Here is a 16,277-nt window from a genome sequence, read left to right as displayed (position 1 = left end):
ATAATCAATGATGCTGTTTACACAGGAAGCGTCTATTGCTGCGCTTTGTGTCACGCCAATAGTAAACGGGTGTCCTGTTCCATTTTGCGCTGCATGCGCTGGCACTACTCCTGCCAACAAGACAAATAAATGGTTTAGAATGTTCACTTCGACACGTCCATTAAAGACAGCCTCATGCCATTATGGTGCGTCGCATCACATCAACTGACGCGCCCAATGTAGACGGGGTCTAGTGTTAAATACTTAAACACTGCTACAAAAATTATTGTTAATATAAATAAAAGACATTGTGTTGTTGTTGCTTTCATGTGTTGAAATAATTTATTAAAATTCTTGCATCTAAATAAGCTAATCCTTTACTCATGCATCAGCATGAAATAAGGCATGGCTGGGTGCTGTGCACAGACTTTCTTCTCTAATTTGTGGGTCTTCTATACAAATATTTCCTTGAAAAATAAAATTTTTGTGCTAATCCAACAGCAGCACATGTTGAACCTGCTCTTATATTTAACGTCTCTGGTTCACGATGTGTTTGCAGTGTCTAAAATGGTTTTCAATGAGACCAGAAATGGATAACAGGCAAGCGAAAGTAGGCAGCTGTCATGGCCCTAACCACTGACTGTTTAAGAAAGTAGAAAATAGAGCCACAGAAACACTGTCAGTGTGAAAGCAGAATGCAAGCTTGCTGCTGCAGTTACGCTGCAATGCCACTTAACATGGTGCTTGTGGTGTTAATCAGGCCTAAGACTTAAGCAGTAACATGTTATTTATAGCTAGTTTTATAGGCACAGCATTGCAATATACAGGGCTCTGATGTGAACATGGGGATGGCCTACAAGTCCCTTATCATTCTTTATGGATTGTTTATTAATATAAATGTTATTTTTTCTTTATTCTTTTGACTTACAGGCTATATCAAAAATAAATTCAACGCTGAAGTGATGCTAATCAAGAAAGCCTTCTGTCATGTGAATGCATGCAAGCTGTCCAAGAGACACCAGAATTAATGTGCGTCAAAATTGAGCTTTTTAAAATTGGGTCAATATTGTATTTTACACTGTTATGCAATATAGTGCATTTCTTTATGAATGCTCTTTATAGTTCTATTTTTGTTGAAAGCCTGTAATGAATAAAGTAGTAAAACTTATAGTAAGTAAAAGTTAAAAAGTAATGAAAATTGAAAGGTTAAAGTAATGACAATAAAGAAACAATTAGCAATAATTGTTAACAATACACATTTTTTGATTTGTCATTTACACTTCAATAATCCATTATCAGTCATTTAGTAATCTGCCTCCATTTTTAAGTTTGTCTTAAGTTTGTGTTCATTGACTCCAACTGCAAGACACTGCAGGTTTTGTGATCTCAAAATGGCAGCCATCATGAGGGGGCTATCTGTTCAATGTACAATAAAACTGCCTTTTCTAGAACATTGATATGACTGGAGTCTGCCTCTCATGTGAGTGTACGTCATTTTAAACATATCTGTTTAAGTATACATTTCTTTAGGGACAAATCTATTTAACAGTGGAAAAGGGCACCATTAAGATTCTTAAAAGACTTATTGAATTCCCATAAAAGTTTCAGTATAGAAATCCAATTAGATGCCATTCCATTTAAAAAAAATCCTTTAGAACAAAAGAAAAAATAAATCCCATAGAACTGGTCCTACAGGATATGAATTCCTATTAGACTCCTATTAGATTTTTCATGTGTGATCCTATAAGAAAAAATCCCTTTAAGATCTTATAGGAATGGTTCCAAATTATGACAGAAATTCCAACTGGAATCCTGTAAAATGTTGTTAATGGAATCCTTTAGGATTTTTTGATGAGGATCGTTCGGGCAGGGTAGGGTCGTGCTACATTGTCTCGGGTACGGGACGGGTTCGGGTTGTTCGGGGTGATGTGTGATTGTTTGTTAAATACTGTATGTGAAGTAAAATATGTGAATGTGTAGTTTTGTCGAGTTAAATCTCCGTTCCAGAGTTAACAAAGGCTGACAACTTTACTTTGAAATATCAAAACCTGTTTTAAAGGTGCATATATGTAATATATTTACTGTACTAAAGCATACAATTATCATAATATCTTATCAGAGATTTAGGAAACATGCTAAGTTGAAATACTGGCTTCTCCGAAAATACTGCTACAGCCAGTATATTAGTGCTGGGTCGTTCATGAACGATTCGTTCATTTTTAACAAATCTTTTATGTGACTCAGAAGAACGAGTAGTCTCAGAGAGTGATTTGTTCATTTTGTGTTGGCCGCGCATGTGCATTGCGCAACCTCTGTTCATTTGTTACATGAAAACCGCATAGGCGCTGTACAGGAAACAGAAATGATTTGTTCACCTCTCGAGTCATCTGATCCGAGTCATTCGTTCTTTTGTCATGTGACAGCCGTATACGCTATACACACTGCTCACACAGGAAACAGAAATGATTAGTTCTCCTCTCGAGTCTTCTGGTCCGAGTCATTTGTCCTTTTGTCACGCGACAGCCGTATACGCTATACACTGTTCACACAGGAAACAGAAATGATTAGTTCACCTCTCGAGTCTTCTGATCCGAGTCGTTCGTTCTTTTGTCACGTGACAGCTGTATACGCTATGCAGTGACAAAAGAACGAACGACTCAGACATGAAGATTCCAGAGGTGAACTAATCATTTCTGTTTCTCATAATTTGTCCTTGGCTGCATTATCAGTTTTGCCTTATTGGGACTATAATCAAAGTTTGCGTAAGTAGACGTGTTGGGGGGGGGGGGGATTTGGTTATTGAAAATGTAACATTTTCATTTAAATCTGCTCAAATGAATGAAATGAACTAAATGAACTGAATAAAGATTCGTTCATTTTGCTGAACGAGACTCAAAGATTCAAGTCAGTAAAATGATCCGAACTTCCCATCACAACAGTATATTCTACTTTGAAATGTCCGTTCAGGGGCGGAATTTCTGTTTGTGTTTTGGCCTGTGTGATCCCGCCCACTGCCCATTTCCCAATAGTATTTTGACAACCCGGGTTGCCAGATTTGAAACAAGTTATCGGGCAAACACAGTACGCTGCAGCCATGGAAGCCATCAATACATCTAGCTAACATTGATAGAGTTATAAAAATGAGCTGGTTTATAATTAGCAAACAATCAAAACATTACAAACGTATACATTAGCTGATCAACTTACAGTGTAAGGCTCGTCACTTGCCATTGTCAGTTTGCTCGTTCTTGTTGCGTGTCCTCAACTTGGCAACCCGCATCAGCTTCAAGTCTGGGGAGGAGGGGGCGGGGGAGACAACTCTTCCCAATATTTTTAATTTGGACTGCAGTACCCATTTTAAACGCTTGATGTCAATGTTACATATTGCTCCTTTAAGACTTGAAATTTGAAAGAAGCCATGTATGGCAAGCCGTTTTAGCTTTTATTCATTCGCAGGATATGAATTGTTGATATCAACAATCTAATCTAAATCTAATTTTTGTTATCAAGAATGTAATTTTCACAAGTGTAATGCCAATTGTTGATATCAATAATTACATTTCCACTAGTAAAAATTTGAATTCTTGACATAAAAAATGACGTCATCACTCACAGAAACCACATTCTTGATATCAAAAATGGAATTTCAACTAGTAAAAACCGTAATTCTTGATATCTGTAATTGAATTTTCACTAGTTGAATTTCACAATGACCTCTGATATTGTTGCAAGCTGACTTTACTTTTATTAATTTGCAGGATATGAATTGTTGATATCTACAATTATATTTTCACTAGTTAAAATGCTAATTCTTGATATCAAGAATGTAATTTTCACTAGTGGAAATGCCAATTGTTGATATCTATAATGGAATTTTCACTAGTAAAGTTTCATACCGATATTTCATTCACTCTTATTCAAAACGCAATCATTGATATCAAAAATTTGTTTCTTACTAGTTGAATGTCCAATTTCATTTAATATTTAAACATAAAAATGTAATTTTGATATCAAGAATGTAATTTTTACTAGAGGAAATGCCAATTTTTGATATCAAAAATTTAATTCCAACTAATAAAAATGCTAATTTTTGATATCAGTAATTCGGTCTTCTCTAGTGACAATTTTAATGTCTGATATCTGTAATGTAATTGTTACTAGTAAGAAAGTCTTGTTGGATATCATTAAATACACTCCAAATTATTAATATCTGAAATCCACTTCCAGATATCAGAAATACCAAATGTAACATGTTGAAATTCAATTACTGATTTCAAAAATTACCATTTTCACTAGCTGTAATTCAATTGTTGATATCAAGAATGAACATTTTACTAGTAACAATGCAATTATTGATATCAGTAAAGGGAACTCTACTTTTAACAATTATTGCCTTGATATCTAAAATAGCTTTTGCAATTAGTGAAAATAGAATTACTGGTATCTTAAATGTGATTTTAACAAGTAAAAACACTATTATCGATATCTAGAAATACAATTTTAACAGGTAAGAATAGCTATGGTAATCACTTTATGAATATTAACGAGACCTGGTTTTCCATGTATCCACTTTTGGAGCCAATAGTACCAGGTTATAAAATGGAGGGAGACATTCCATGTGGGTTAAAACAGCTTGTTTTTTTAAAGTTTTATTTTTATGTTTCAGAAATGGAAAATGAGAATTCATTTAAATTTTTCTTTTTTGTCCATTGTTAAAACACACACACACACACACACACACACACACACACACACACACACACACACACAAAACAATATTAGATTTGCATATGTGGGCATCACTGCAACACCTCTTTCATCTGATTGGCCAACCCGCGCCGTCTTCTACTGCCTTAATCCTTTTAGCAAGAATAACAGTTCATACCGCTCTGCATATTTGGCTCAATTTTAGTTAAACATTGTCCCGAACTACCACACACTGTAAACTACACATGCCATTGGTTACACAGAAAAATCTTGTTGCTGGGCACAAAACTGGTGCTGTTGCAAGATGTTGTCTCTAATGGATGACACGTAAGACATTGCAAGCCACATCATATGCTGACTGGGAGATTAGTCTTTATAATATATTATTTTTATATTAAATAAATTGTTTGATTTTGTAATACATTTGTTTTCATGACATTTTAATAAATGTAATGGCGAATGGGATAAAGGGAGTACAGAAGGAGCAGGTGTAAATTTTATTCATTCCAACGGCAATATACTGCTCATTATTCATAAATAAGTGTCACTGTGCAGTCCACGTGCCGACGGAGTTACAGTCGGGATGCCTTTTGTCTGAATAATTAGTCTTAGCTATAGTTTGATGGTTTTAAATGAGCGTTTAAAATTGATATTGCTCTTTCATGCTTTTTCTGACATGAGAAACCAGTAACACTCCCTGCGCTAAACGCCTCCCACATCTGCTGCTGTCTGCCCAAAGAAAAAGTCTTCTTACCTGCTAAGCCAAAATCGTGGAGGAATGGGTCTTACAATAGCGCATAATAACATAAACGAATGTTCTAGAAAGCTAATATTGTACGTCTGTGTGTGTTACTGTATGGTAATTAAGTGCAAGAAGACAGCGCAAAAATGTTTTTTTATAATAACGGGTACACCCTTTCAACCAAAATTATTGCATTTAATCCAAGCACAAACATTATGGAAATTCTCAGTTATTTTTATGGAATGTATTATATGTATTATAATTATGCATTTTAATTTTATAACAAAATTTTATCAAATTATAGTTAGCAATCTTTAAAAATATTAAATCAGTAAAACTTGAATACATTTAAGTTGTATTAATATTAGCTAAAGATCACACAATTATTATGTTATGAAATTGAAATGTGTAAATACTGTCCTTTTCTGCATATCGCTGCCCCCCTTCCGCATATCGCGGCGCCGTTTTGTGGCGCATTCTGCATAATGCAGCGGCCCATGCAGCCCACCGGGAAAAGTCCCGGTCCACTCAATGGCCAGTCCGCCACGGGATGGAACACGTTTTCATACATTTATCAACAGTACACAGATACATTAGACATAATAATATTCATCTGCTGGGCCACAGAGCTGTAGGTATAAATCGGCCTTAAGTCACAGCAGTTTCAGGCCCGCAGTCTCCGGACTGATGATATTGATATTATGACAGAACAATCATGGTGGAGAACATGGAAAGTTGTTGTCTATGTAAAGTTTTATTTCAATCTAGGATTTTTGGTAAACAATTACTTTATAAAGCTAAGTATTTATCTGCTAACTACTGGATCTGTATACATATATTTCATAACAAATATTATTCTGGAAACAGTTCGATTGTCAATCAGGTTGTATTTTTTTTTAAATGATTTGGTTTTGAGTCACTCAAGCTTTTGTTGTTTAAACAATTATTTTAGTTTAATTTATTATTATTTAAATTTCTTATCAATTATGTAATTGATTTTTTATTTTATTTTGCAATGTACATGTTTTGTTAGGCTTTGTAATTGAGTGTTTATTTTTAATTTGATTTGATTATATATGACATTAAATGCCCATTCTTTGTGTCTCTTTTAAGTACTCTTTGTAACTTTAAAGAAATATTTGAACAGGAAAGAAATCAATTGATCACATATAATATAGTCAAATGGATAACACCTTACAATAAAGTTTCATTTGTTAACATTTGTTAACTTGAAAAACAATGAGCAATTCAATAACAGCATTTGTTAATCTTGGTTAATGTTAATTTCAACAATTACTAATATATTTTTTAAAATTAGATGTTGTAAATGTTAATATTAGTTCATAAAATATAAATGAGCAAAGAACAATGTTTTATCCATTAACATGAACAGAGATTAATAAATGCTGTTAAAAAATGTATTTGTTAATTCATGAAACCTACTGCATTGGCTAATGTTATCACATGGAACCTTATTGAAAAGTGTTGAAAAGGCTACCATTAAATGTTTAAGTAATCAAATCAAAATCGATGTAAAACAGCACATTTTAAATCTAAAAAAGCAAACAAACGTAAGAAATTATGCTCCAAACTGTAGATGGCGCTAACACTGCATTGGTCCTGAGACCGCTGTGGCTCTGCGGCTCTGCAAAGTGGAAGACACCGCAGAGACCACACCTCGCCCAAAAAGAGGGGGGGATATTTAAGTGGAAAAATACGTCACATGGTCTTTCCAACCATGTGGAGAGTCTTCAAGGTAGATCCTACCCAGTGGGGGAGGAGTTACTACAAACATGGAGACTGGGGCAGAGGGGCTCTGCCCAAGGAAGACGGAGTTTGCCAACAGGGAAACGAATTAGCGGAAGATATATATTGCATGGGGTTAGCCTTACAGGGAACCACCACATGCGGAGCACCTACCCCAGAACAGGACTCTTAGTTAGCACATGTACTGGGCTGGCAGTGAGTCTCTCCGAAAACTCGACTGCCACAGGGCTCGGAGGAAGTCGACCAGGGAACAAAGTTTGTGAACACTACTGGGAATTAATGGCGCACGTCTTCAGCTCAAAAGGAGGTGGAAGGCACTATGTGCAAGCAATACACCCGGCCGGCTATCCCGGGCTTATCCGCTTGTATTGCATGTCACTACCTGGGACGAAACCGGTTCCACCCGGAGGTTGTAGAACCTTGCAAAGGTGTTGGGTGTTGCCAGGGCCCAGGAGGCCGCTACACCCCTGGTAGAATGGGCTCGTGGCCCTACCGGGGGTGGCATGTCCTGGCCATGATATGCCATAGTTATGGCGTCAATGAGCCAGTGGGCGATCCTCTGCTTGGAGACAGCGCTTCCTTTCTGCTGTGCACCAAAGCAGACAAAGAGCTGCTCAGAGATCCTAAAGCTCTGTGTGCAATCCAAATAGATGCGTAAAGCATGCACCGGACACAGCAATGACAGGGCTGGGTCTGCCTCCTCCTGGGGCAGCGCTTGCAGGTTTACCACCTGGTCCCTAAAAGGGGTCGTGGGAACCTTGGGCACATAGCCTGGTCGGGGTCTCAGGATCACGTGAGAGTAGCCCGGACCGAACTCCAGGCACGTTTTGCTGACAGAGAACGCTTGCAGGTCTCCTACCCTCTTGATGGAAGTGAGCGCAGTCAGGAGGGCAGTCTTCAAGGAGAGTGCCTTAAGCTCAGCTGACTGCAAAGGCTCAAAGAGGGCTCTCTGTAGACCCTGAAGAACTACAGAGAGAGGTCCGATGAGGGAACGAGGTGCGGTCTGGGGGGGATTCAGCCTCCTGGCGCCTCTTAGGAACCTGATTATCAGGTTGTGCTTCCCTAAGGACTTACCGTCGACTGCGTCATGGTGTGCTGCTATGGTGGCAATGTACACCTTCAAGGTGGAAGGGGACAGCCTCCCTTCCAACCTCTCCTGCAGGAAGGAAAGCACTGATCCGACTGTGCATCTCTGGGGGTCTTCCCGTCAGGAAGAACACCACTTAGCGAACAGACGCCACTTAAAGGCATACAGGCGCCTTGTAGAGGGGGCCCTAGCCTGAGTGATCGTGTCTACCACCGCAGGTGGCAAGACATGGAGGACCTTCCTCAGGGGAATACGCCGGGGGGGGGGGGGGGGGCTGTTGCGAGGAGCGTGAGGTCTGAGAACCACATCTGGGTGGGCCAGTAGGGTGCTACCAGGATGACCTGCTCCTCGTCCTCCCTGACCATGCACAGGGTCTGTGCAAGTAGGCTCACTGGGGGAAACGCATATTTGTGCATGCCAGGGGGCCAGCTGTGTGCCAGCGTGTTTATGCCGAGGGGGGCCTCGGTCAGGATGTACCAGAGCGGGCAGTGGGGAGGATTCTTGGGAAGCGAACAGGTGCACCTGTGCCTGTCCGAATCGACTCCAAATCAGCTGGACCACCTGAGGGTGGAGTCTCCACTCTCCCCTGAGGGTAACCTGTTGTGACAGCGTGTCCACTGTAGTGTTGAGGTTGCCTGGTATGTGAGTGGCTTGCAGCAACTTGAAGTGCTGCTGACTCCAGAGGAGGAGATGGCAGATGAGTTGTGGCATACAATGAGAGCGCAGAGAGAGTGCCCTTCCGTAGGAGGGTAGCGATCTCTGCGCAAGGTAGCAGCGTTTTCGTCCTTCACCAAGGTGAAGTGGACACCACTGTACCTGGGCAGACGCCTGGCGAACTGAATCTCGTAGCTGAGTCGGACGGTCCGGACCAGCCATCGCGACGGATTGAAAAGCGCAAGCCACGCATCCAAGTTCCGCGCAAGGTGGACCAAAGGGACAACATCATCGGACGTACCGACAGGTGGTGCCTCACGGCGGAGCGGAGCTCGAGGTGCCACATCATGTCGTGGCTGTGCTGAGTCTAAGGACATCGAAGCACTTACCTGGCCCCTTGTGACCACCCCCGGAACAGCCTGGGATGGGGGAGGAAGAGGCCTGTCCTCGTGACCCGTGGAGACTGTCACATCAGTGGCGGATTTGTGCCACAGCTGGGCGCTCAGGGGCGGGAGACCGCCGCTGGAGTGCCAAACCTGCCAAATAGAGTGGTGGACGGTGGTCGTGATGACGGCCGTGCACACCGGATACATGACCCCAGGGAACAAGGAAACCGCTCTTGCTGAACTCTTGAGTACTGCAGCCACTTGGGCATGCAGCGCAATTAAATGCAAAGGTAACAAAAAGATGGAGAGGCCTGCTTACCAGCTCCAGAGCAGCGGGTTTCATCGTCCCTGGGTCGCCCGTCTCAAGGGCATTTTGAAGCCTTTCACGGTTTCTGGGCGGCTGCGAGACGGGTGGCATCTGCTTCCTGAAGTGGGCTCCATGCCGGGGCCGGGCTGAAGGGGCAGGCTGCGGCGGAGCCGGTGCCGTCACCGCAGGGGGACTTGGCGACGAGTAGACAGGATGCGGGATCTTGAGCCGTGCCGGGGCAGGATATGCCGGATAGCCTCCGTCTACTGCTCCACCGTCGAGAACTGCTGGGCAAAGTCCTTGACGGTGTCTCCGAATAGGCCAGCCTGGGAGATAGGGGCAGCAAGGAATCGTGTCCTGTCGGCCTCACCCATCTCGACCAGGTTGAGCCAAAGCTAGCGCTCCTGGACCACTAATGTGGACATCGTCTGCCCGAGAGACAGCGCCGTGACCTCCGTCGCTCGGAGAGCAAGGTTGGTCGCCGAACGCAGTTCCTGCATCAATCCCGGGGCAGAACTACCCCCGTGCAGTTCCTTTAGCGCCATGGCGGACTTCCAGGAGAGCCATGGCGTGCAGGGCAGAGGCGGCTTGTCCAGCGGCACCGTAGGCCTTGGCCGTCAGAGACAACGTAAATCTACAGGCCTTGGATGGGGGCTTTGGGCACCCACGCCAGGTGGCGGCGCTCTGCGGGCATAGATGCACCAAATAGCCTTTGGCCGCCCCACCATCGAGGGCAGTGAGGGCGGGGAAGCTGAAAAGATCGGGACCGGGCAGTAAAAAGTGCCTCCCGCGACCTTGTCAGCTCTTCATGCATTTCCTAGAAGAAAGGAATGGGGGCAGTGCGTGGCTTTGAGCGGCGCCGCGAGCCCAGGAACCAATCATCAATCCGCGAGGGTTCAGGGAAGAGTGGAGGGTTCCACTCTAGCCGACGCTTGCGGCTGCCCAGGAAAGCATGTCGTCATCTCCACATCAGCCTGTGACTGGGCAATCGTCCCCGAGGGGAGGAGCCCAGCTGAGGCTTCCGACTGGACGAGCCCGCTCTCCGATGCTGCGCTCGAGAGCTCATCACTTTCGCGGGCTCCGAATAAGAGGTCGAACTCGTCGTGAGACAAGCCGGCGAACTCATCCGGAAGCCCGATCGGGGCAGATGAGTGTGCTGGGGAATGGGAGGTCCCCGGGGGGATACCCGGCAGAGCCAGTCCCATTGGGGTCCCCAAATCGCCCCCAGTGCTAGCCGCGCTGGCCTCATACCCGTGGGTAAAAGGACCGAGGTGGGGAGCCTCTGGGGTGGCTTGCTTTCTTACGAAGGCGAGCCGCGACCGCATCGTTGCCATGGACATGTCCTTGCAATGAGAACATGACCATCCATGAATGCTGTCTCCATATGAGCAATGCCCAGACACGAAAGACAATGATCGTGACTGTCAGAAGGCGAGACATAATGAGCGCAACCAGGAATAACACACAATTGAAAAGGCATCTTTAAAAAGACGTGTCTTTAAAAAGACATTCCGTGTGTGCCGCTCTTTTAGAGAAATATACTCTTTTAGAGAAATATACTCTTATTTCTGCTGAAGTGACCAGTGGCATTCTCTGCAGTGCACCAGTGCAGAGTAGGGAGAAGCCGCTGAAATGCGCCGTCAGATCCAGCAGAGGTGAATGAACAGTTGTGGGAATTCAGCTCAGTGAGCATGACCGTTTGGCTCCGAAGAGAAAATCTGAATGAGTGGTTGCATACCAGCTCCTTTTATACCCGTATGTCCGGGGGAGTGGCATGCAAATACCACTCGCCAATTTTCATTGGCCTGTTATCAAAGATCAGAGGTGTCTCGGGCTCCCAAGAGTGACCCCTAGTGTCACTACATCAACACAACGTCGAGTGAGTGACAGATAGGGAATTGTAATTCTTGATATCTGTAAATGCATTTCATCATGTTACAATTGGGATTTCTGATATCTAGAAATGGATTTCAGATATCAGTAATTTGGAGTGTAATTAATGATATCTAAAAAGAATTTCTTACTAGTAACAATTACATTACAGATTTCAGAAATTAAAATAGTCACTAGTGAAGACTGAATTACTGATATCAAAAATTAGCATTTTTACTAGTTGGAATTCAATTGTTGATATAAAAAATGGGCATTTCCACTAGTAAAAATTACATTCTTGACATCAAAAATTATATTTTTTACTTGTAAGAAAATAATTGTTGATATGTGAAATTGGACTTTCAACTAGTAAGAAACTAATTTTTGATATCAATGATTGCGTTATGAAAAAGAGTGAATGACATATCTGTGTGAAACATTACTAGTGAAAATTCAATTACAAATATCAAAAATGTGGGTTTTTACTAGTTGAAAGTCCATTTTTGATATCAAGAATTCACATTTTTACTAGTGGAAATGTATTATTGATATCAACAACTGGCATTTCCACTAGTGAAAATTACATTCTTGATATCAAGAATTAGAATTCTAACTAGTGAAAAATGAATTGTTGATATCAACAGTTCATATCCTTTAAATGAATAAAAGTGAATTCGGCTTGCCATAGCCTTGTATAGTGTTAAAAAAAATACGTTTGTTTTGTTATACGATTTCAATGGTCCTAAGTGATGTTAAAATAATTTTGATTATCTCAAAAGGAAATCTGGATATGAAAGAGTGCGAGATGATCTGAAAAACAGTGAAAATGTAAATTATATCGTAGATTTTGTTTCATTATTTATGAACATTAAATGCATTGGCTAAATGTTTGATATAATTATCTTCCATTGTAAGGTAAAAATAATGTAGAAATAGTGAAGGTGACGCTTTATAGTCTGGTTTGGACTGTTAAAGCCGTTGCGTCGCGTCTCGCTGTTATCGCCGGCTCGCGTCATTAGCGTCGCGTGTTTCAGACGCGTCAAAAGACCGCTGTGTTCTGTTCCATTTCATTGCGCTCCGTATCGGTTTTTGAACGTGAACGCATCCTGTGTGTACGTCTTGTTTAAAGGTACATACCAGACTACAGAGCTTCACCTCTAAATTATTTTGTGCATATCATTCTAACCTCTTATTCCCCTTTTTGTTGTGCTGTGTTGTAATGTCTTATGTTTTCGATTAGATGTTGGGCTTTCTGCCACACCAATATGGACAAGATGGCAGATTGTGAATCTTATGGAAAAAGGTGATGTTATGAGCTGTTATGAGGTGTATTAATGACATGTCCAAAATACCCTTCCTTGAATGCCTTAATGCACTTATCTTTAATTTAAATTTACTTGTTTTTCCCCAGAAACAGTGGACAGTCATAAAGGAAATGAATAAGGCAAAAATTAGGGAAAAGGCATGGATGATGATAGGTAATACTTTTCCCCTTTTGTTTTTTTTTTTTTGTTTTTTTACAAGAGTTTTGAAAAGTAAAAAACATTTTATACTAATCCAATAACTTTACAGATCTTTATTGTAAAGGGTTTAAACAATGTTTTCCATGCTTGTTCAATGAACCATTAATAATTAATGAACATGCACCTGTGGAACGGTCGTTAAGACACTACAGCTTACAGATGATAGGCAATTAAGGTCGCAGTTATAAAAAGTTAGGACACTAAAGAGACCTTTCTACTGACTCTGAAAAACACCAAAAGAAAGATGCCCAGGGTCCCTGTTCATCTGTGTGAACATGCCTTAGGCATGCTGCATGGAGGCATGAGGACTGCAGATGTGGCCAGGGCAATAAAATTCCATGTCCGTACTGTGAGATGCCTAAGACAGCATTACAGGGAGACAAGAAGGACAGCTGATCATCCTCGCAGTGGCAGACCACGTGTAACAACACCTGCACATCCAAATATCACACCTGCGGGACAGGTACAGGATGGCAACAACAACTGCCTGAGTTACACCAGGAACGCACAATCCCTCCATCAGTGCTCAGACTGTCCACAATAGACTGAGAGAGGCTGGACTGAGGGCTTGTAGGCCTGTTGTAAGGCAGGTCCTTACCAGACATCACCCGCAACAATGTCGCCTATGGGCACAAACCCACCTCCGCTGGACCAGACAGGACTGGCAAAAAGTGCTCTTCACTGATGAGTCGCGGTTTTGTCTCACCAGGGGTGATGGTCGGACTCGCGTTTATCGTCAAAGGAATGAGCGTTACATCGAGGCCTGTAATCTGAAGCGGGATCGATTTGGAGGTGGAGGGTCCATCATGGTCTAGGGCTGTGTGTCACAGCATCATCGGACTGAGCTTGTTGTCATTGCAGGTAATCTCAACACTGTGCGATACAGGGAAGACATCCTCCTCCCTCATGTGGTACCTTCCTGCAGGCTCATCATGACACGACCCTCCAGCATAACAATGCCACCAGCTATACTGCTCGTTGTGTGTGTGATTTCCTGCAAGACAGGTATGTTAGTGTTCTGCCATGGCCAGCGAAGAGCCCGGATCTCAATCCCATTGAGCACGTCTGGGACCTGTTGGATCGGAGGGTGAGGGGTAGGGCCATTCCCCCCAGAAATGTCTGGGAACTTGCAAGTGCCTTGGTGGAAGAGTGGTAACACCTCACAGCAAGAACTGGCAAATCTGGTGCAGTCCATGAGGAGGAGATGCACTGCAGTACTTAATGCAGCTGGGTTCAGGGACACATTATTCCATTTCTGTTAGTCACATGTCTGTGAAACTTGTTCAGTTTATGTCTTAGTTGTTGAATCTTTTTATGTTCATACAAATATTTACACGTTAAGTTTGCTGAAAATAAAAGCACTTGAAAGTGAGAGGGCATTTCTTTTTTTGCTGAGTTTATATATATATTAATGAATAGTACTTATCTACTAAACTAATTTCTTTGCTTTTTGGGTATTTAAGTAATTCCTTTATTATATACTGTACATATCCTAATTTTGCATTGTTTCCTTTATCAGAAAATAAAAACCTATTCTGTTATATTTATCACAAGAAGCACCTTGGTATTACAGTGTTTTTTTTTTAGACAACTGTGGTACCTTGGAGTACCATTACAAAATCATGAAATATGAATATAGTAATCATTCGGTACCATGGTATTACCCCGGTAACACCACAGTGCTTCAAAGTCATCACAGTGCATCACTCTTCTCTTCAATTTCTCTCATCTCTAATCGTTCACTTCATCCTGTCATCTTTGCTGCTTCCTCTCTGACCTCGTCATCCTCTTTATACAGCTGACACTTTTTTATAGTACTTTCTCTTAATTTCCTTTCATATTAATATAATGTTATTTTATAAAAATGTTGGCATTAATACTAAGGAATGTCGGAATTGAGAGTGTTATGCGATGTCGGAAAACCAGTCGAGTTTTATTCTTTTGAATGTACACTACAATAAATAGAGTGGACTTTTTATCTGACCTGTTACTCTTCGGAGACTTCGAGATTCCGGGGCAAATTCCAAATGGCATTTTTGCTTCCTTGAAGGGCACTGCTGCGGGAAGGGGACACCCCTCAAAAGCATGTTCCAAATGAAAGTGAGGAAACAAGTCTTTTCTGGAAGGCGCCCCTGCAGCACCCTTTCTGTGCACGCCACTGAAACCTATTACCACCTATGAACTTATATATTTTACACTGTTAGGATCTCATCTCACACCATTGTTTTAATCTATTTTTTACAGTTATCAGCAATATTGTCCTGTTTCTTAGCTTGTTTAATTCTCTGTTTTCTAGGTGTGACTGCTTGGGAATTTAACAGATAATGTAATTCTTTATGACAACATTTCCATTAATAAAATTATTCATTGGTAAAAATTGACTATGTGTGAATTTGATTCTCCAGGAGGAAATCAAATCCTGCAGGATACCACCCAAATGATTTGAAATCTACCCTGCACAGTATTCCTGCAGGGAATAAAGGTGTTTTAATGACCTGTAAAACAATTCCTGCAGAAAATTCTTTCCATTACTTCATAATATTCCTGCAGGATTGCTACAGGAAAATGATCCGAAAATCCTGTAGGAAAACTGCAGAAAAATCCTGCAGGATACCTGTAGTTTTTTTTTTTTTTAAACGACCGTAAAAATGAAGACTTAGCAACTTTTCAGCTCAAGTAATACATGTTTCAACAAAAGCATTAATGTAAGTACTTAAAAAAATTAGAAGCTTCACATTTCTGCCTTTAACCCCTCTAAAAATTGGCCCCATTCACTTCCATTGTAGGTGCCATACTATAACACAGAATTTTTATTAAAAAAAAAAAAGGGACGAGTTGAAATCAGTTTTTGTGGTAATCAACATTATCCTATTCCACAACTGCTGTCAATTGAGCTTAACTTGCATTGAACCCAAAATATTCCTTTAACTACCAATAAGAGGCACCATTGCTGTACATTCAGAACAACAGTGTCCAGTAGCATGGAAACATCAGAGAAATGGTAAGAGATATATATATATATATATATATATATATATATATATATATTTTTTTTTTTTTATTTATTTATTTATTTTTTTATTTTTTTTATTTATTTTTTTTTAAGTTGTGGAACTTAATAGTGCTGTCCCATAATAGAATGCTTTTTTGTTCTTGTAAAAGCAAAGTTAGATAAACAATCAACACCCATCAATAAACAAACTAAAACAACATAAACAAATGGAAAGTGCAAACAAATGCACTTCAGACACAC

The 16,277-nt window shown here is 41.2% G+C and overlaps 1 long non-coding RNA gene across 1 annotated transcript; it reads left to right on the top strand.

The window, feature by feature from the left end:
• The first annotated feature begins 2,621 nt into the window (after positions 1–2,621).
• On the top strand, positions 2,622–15,351 carry LOC127450170 (uncharacterized). The gene is made up of 3 exons (XR_007898924.1): positions 2,622–2,657; positions 12,742–12,804; positions 12,913–15,351. It is a non-coding gene; the product is annotated as an uncharacterized LOC127450170 (long non-coding RNA).
• Positions 15,352–16,277: the final 926 nt, after the last annotated feature.

Source organism: Myxocyprinus asiaticus, chromosome 2 (assembly GCF_019703515.2).
Source record: "Myxocyprinus asiaticus isolate MX2 ecotype Aquarium Trade chromosome 2, UBuf_Myxa_2, whole genome shotgun sequence".
In the NCBI taxonomy this organism is placed as follows: Eukaryota; Metazoa; Chordata; class Actinopteri; order Cypriniformes; family Catostomidae; genus Myxocyprinus; species Myxocyprinus asiaticus.
This window is presented reverse-complemented; position numbering and strand designations above follow the sequence as displayed.